The sequence below is a fragment of the Dipodomys spectabilis genome, unplaced genomic scaffold, assembly GCF_019054845.1.
Source record: "Dipodomys spectabilis isolate Male_0828 unplaced genomic scaffold, ASM1905484v1 ptg000259l, whole genome shotgun sequence".
Classification (NCBI taxonomy): Eukaryota; Metazoa; Chordata; class Mammalia; order Rodentia; family Heteromyidae; genus Dipodomys; species Dipodomys spectabilis.
In genome coordinates this window covers 2,083,558-2,088,736 of record NW_024870936.1, presented here as the reverse complement: position 1 = coordinate 2,088,736, position 5,179 = coordinate 2,083,558, and the positions used below count along the sequence as shown (strand labels likewise).

Here is a 5,179-nt window from a genome sequence, read left to right as displayed (position 1 = left end):
AATGAACTAGCAAAGGGCCAAGAATGGAGATGTAGCTCATTTAGTAGCTCACCAATCTAGAGAGAAAAGGCCTAGCAAGACCTTGAAGCTCTGATTTCAAACTCTGAGCACGCCAACACACATGCAAGTGCTTGAGCACATGCGTGCATTCACACACATATTTATTCAAAATACCTTCATATCGGCGTTTTGCATGAATTTCTTTGCTAACGATATTATATGAGTAAAATAAAGGAAATAAACTCTTCCATCTCAGAACATTTTTATAGGTTCATATTGTAAAAATACTGTACAGAGAGGTAACATTTACATGAGCAAGGTAATGAGTAAATTTCCTAAAAAGCATTGTTACCTCCTCCTTTATTGTTCCCCTACCATCCCTTCCCTCCCACCTCCACAAGTCCATTAACCTCCTCCCTTTCCCCCCTCAATTGTAAAGTTCACTTTACAAAATAGTTTCTTGTGCATCTCATTGTTACAATGTGTCAACCTGTATCCTTATTTAAGCATTTTGTTTTTTTTTTCCTTCTCCTCAGCAAATTAGAGGAGGAGAGTATATAAAAGATGTAGGCGCAACAACTTCAAATACAGTGAAACAGGTGTAGCATGGGGGAGGAACATATAAAGAAACAAAAAAACACATACTGTACGTTATAAGTACGTGAGAAACAATAGCAAGAAAAAAACCCACTTTTGTCCCTAACTTGGGGTTCATTTCCGTTAACATAACCTTATCTGGTCATGTACACATAACTTTTGACCTTTTCTGCTTATCTCAGACATATATTAGTTATTGAAAATTAGAGAAACCATGGGACCTATGTTTCTTTGGACTTGGCTTACTTCACTTAATAATTTTTTTCCAAGTCTTTCCATTTCCTGACAAATTGGGCGATGGAATGCTTCAGGAATTTGCCTGTCTTCCTTGCGCAGGGGCCATGTTAATCTCTGTATCTTTCCAATGTTAGTGTATGTGATGCTGGATTGAGCACAGAACATTTTTTTATATATAAATTGTAATTGATTTTCTTAAACTAGACAATTCAACAAAAACTAAGTTTAAAAGAATTGTGAAATTTTAGAAACATGTACTTCTTACATAAGTACATAATTAAGAATAAAGTCAAGATTGACATGTCAAAAACAAAATAATTCCAGATATTTGTTGTTCAAGAGATGTGTAGGAGGAGGAATTCAATTATTCTATACAAGGGACATGTCATAATGAACACTGCAGCAAGTGTTAATGTTTGTTAAAAGTTTTAATGTTTTAAATATATTTAATTTTTGGAATTTGCTTATATATGCCAAAACTGGGACTGTTTGGCAGGTCATAATACTTTTCTATAAAGTATTTAAGATTTATGGTAGCAGATAAATACTACTAAGTATGTCCATTTCAGAGTTTATAGAAACTTTACTGATGCGAAGTTGCAAAGTCTTTCTGTAAAAGGGCAGAATAGAGTTGACTATGTTAACTACACAGTTTCTGTTAAAACTGTAGGCCTTCCTTACTTTTTATGTTAGTGAGGAACAAATGATGATATAAGCCATATACAAATTATGAGGTGAACTATAAATGGTAATCTTAGTGGGTGATTTAAACACTACTTATAGCCTATAAAATTCTTGTGGAACATAATAATCTTAGCCAGTGTTAAATGTAAAGAAATATGACAATAATAAATCTAATTTGTAGTACACTTCAAATACTGGAAACACTGGTAATTGTTTCGTTTTTTATTTTATTAATCATTAATATTTAATTATTGGTTTCCTTTATTTGTAGCATTGTTTTCCTTGTTGTAATATAATACAACTTTTTGTAAGTTGTCATTAGGAGGTATTTTGAGAAGGTTACTGCGATGGCCACACCATTTTTTATAGGTGCATGTGAATTTATAAAGAGGAAAATTAAGAACAAAATATGTATTTAAAAATGATCAAATAGAGTCTGATTCAGGAGTGTTTATAAATGTCCACACCTAAAATATTAGCCCTAGGCTGAAGCAGCGTTATTACAGAATTGAGGTCACAAAAGTGAGAGACAGTGTTTTGTTTTGATTTTATTTTTATTTTGTTGGTCATGGGGCTTGAACTCTGGTGCCTGGATGCTGTCCCTCAGCTCAAGGCTAGTGATACCACTTGAGCCACAGCACCACTTCCATCTTTTTCTGCTTATGTGATACTGAGAAATCAAACCCAAGGCCTCATGCATGCAAGGCAGGCACTCTAACATTGAACCACCTTCCCAGTACCTAAGAGACTGGGTTTTAAAAATCATCTAAACAACCTTTGCTTTCTGCTTTGGGTTATATAATGAAATATATGAGTATCTTTTTATGTTTTTGTGTATTGTCATACTTTTCATATATACTAACTTCACCCACTTTATCCTTGTCAAAGTTATGAAATATCTCTGAGAGTTTGCTTCTGTGAAGATTGTTTTTTTGTTTTTGTTTTGTTTTTTTGGTCAGGTCGTGGGCCTGAACTTTGGGCCTGGGCACTGTCCCTCACCTCTTCAGCTCAAGGCTAAAGTTCTAACACTTGAGACACAGCGCCACTTCTGGCTTTTTTTTTCCTGCTTATGTGGTGCTGAGGAATCGAACCCAGGGCCTCATGCATACAAGGCAAGCGCTCTACCACTGAGCCACCATCCCAGCCCTGTGAAGATTGTTTTTGCATTTATAATTTCTTCTGAGTCATTTTTATTTTTTATCAAAATCACTTTATATTTCATGTTGATGGGTATTTACACAGAGACAGGGATATAGTGGATTAAGTTTACCAAGTGAACATTAAAATTAAACTCAAAAATAAAAATCAGCCTTAACACATATTTTCATATCTTTCCCCACATTCTCCCTAAAAGGAGACAATATTAAGCATGTCTGAGGGAGGCTTTTTAGCTCCAATTTTCTTGAGCTTCCTAGGTTTAGAATTCTTAAATCACAAAGACATGCTGTAATGGGAGTAAGATTTTTTGGTACACTTTGCCCTTCAGAATGTATTTCTTGTTCTTCCCTTTTCTCGACTACATTATTAGACATTCTTCTCAGAGATGACTCCACCTCCAACTTTTCACTCTTCCTAGGTGGACAAATGAATTTGCAAATCAAGACTCTTAGAAAGAATTTAAGAGCCTGAATCTAAGACACTTCTCTCACACACCATCCCTACAAAGACGCAAGTACCAAAGCAGGATACATAGTTTCATTTTTGTCTACCAAGGCCAATTCATGAGGTTGCTTGCTTCTGAGGGTGCCTATTTGTGGCTCTTCCTGATGTTGCAGATTAACTTTATACCTAGTTCCATTATCAGCTACCAAGGATGGCATGTTTAGACCATCCAGGAAGTTGACTCAACAGGGCGGCTGAATGTGTCTCCTATGAGGGGCTCCTAGGATCCCTCATGAATGGCACAGAAGATCTGTGTTGGAAATGCCAGGAGCAATTAAGGTATCCTACAAACACCATCTTAGTATGGCAAAGTTTACACCTGCAGAAGGCATCCTGTTGCATGTCCAAGTTGAATAAGCACAGTGGATAGGCAGCCCAACACTGGCTCCCATGAATTTGAGCTTTGGGATCATCTTTAATGATGGCTCAAACTTTTGATCCCTTTCAAGCCAGTCAAAAGCTTTAATAGTCAACCAAATTCAAACACCTGACCATATGAAAAATAACCACCTTTTACCCAACTGGTGCTCTACTACTAGTGCCATGCCTCTAGCCCCTAGCACTTCTCTAAAATAGCATTGGTAAGGTTTTGACTACCTTTACAAGGCCAGTGCTTATATCAGTCAAGCACTTCAATATTTAACTTCTACAATTCTCCCATCTGATTTTTCTTTCTTTTCTTCCAAACAATAATAATTGACTTTCCTATTCAGCAGTATTCAATAATATATTTTGATTTAAAAAAGGGTTTGATTAGGGCAGTTTTTCAGTCAGTCACTGAACAAAACCGGTTATAGAAGAGATAAAGCACCCATGCACACATTAGTATGAAAACAATTAATAAAGAGGTAAATATTGACACCATGAATCATTGTTAAAATGCTTGCTCTATCATGAAACTAGTAAAGGGTTCTGCCACCACACACAGACACACAACCTTTTTTATAAGTGACTGGGGGCTGGTCTTGGGTTTGATCTCATGCTCTGGGCATTGTCCAAGAGCAGTTTTACTCAAGGCTACCACTTTAGCCACAACTCCAGTAGTATTTTTTTTTTGCACCTTCATTGGAAATAAAAGTCTCATCTTTCCTGTCTGGGTGGGCTTCAAACACATATCCTCAGAATTCAGCCACCTGAGCATTTAGGATTATACTCAGCATCATCTCAGTTTTTAGGTAATTTGTTTCCCGTATTCAATCCTTGTAAGTCTTTCTGTATCATTGGTCTCCAACCACCACACAGATTACCTTTGAAGTATATTTATTCTTTTATTTTTATATATTTATTGTAAAAATACTGTACAGAGGGGTTAGTTACATGAGCAAGGTAAGGCATACATTTCCTATCAAGCATTGTTACCTCCTCCTTTATATGTCCCCTACCATCCTTAACCTCCTAGCTCCAAAACTACCCTATACACTCCCCCCGAACCCCTCCTAAATTGTAAAGTTTGTTTTTTAACAGTGTCTTGTGCATCTCATTGTTACAATGGGTCAACCTGTATTCCCATTTAAGTATTCTGTTTTTTCCCTTTCCCTCCCCAAACTAGAGAAGTGTATATACAAGATGGAGGGCACCAACATCAAAAACATTGGAAAGAGGGATTATGCCATTTTTGGGGGGACAGAGTACAAATAAACAAAAATCACATGGAACATTATAAATATGTTAGAATCAACAGCAAGAAATGAAAAAAACACTTGTGCCCCTATGTTGGGGTTCATTTCATTTATCACAATCTTATCTGGTCAAGTATTATATTTAGACCAATTTTTCCCATGCAATCCTACCAGTGGCTCCTAGTTACTTTTACACGGTGGCATTTCCAATAAACAAATCTTGCTGATAAATAAAAGCACATATTGGAATAATTCAACTATGGAGATCATAGATTGTCGAGAGCAACAGAATAAAACTAATTTAAGCTGCTTTTTCTGGTTTCTAGCTTTAAGCTCTTTGGGAAATTTTCAGATGCTCCTAAGTTAATATGAAATTTGTA

General features: G+C 36.1%; 1 non-coding gene across 1 annotated transcript; it reads right to left on the bottom strand.

The window, feature by feature from the left end:
- Positions 1 to 882: 882 nt before the first annotated feature.
- Positions 883 to 992, bottom strand: LOC122125060. Its single transcript, XR_006150716.1, has one exon. It is a non-coding gene; the product is annotated as a U6 spliceosomal RNA (small nuclear RNA).
- Positions 993 to 5,179: the final 4,187 nt, after the last annotated feature.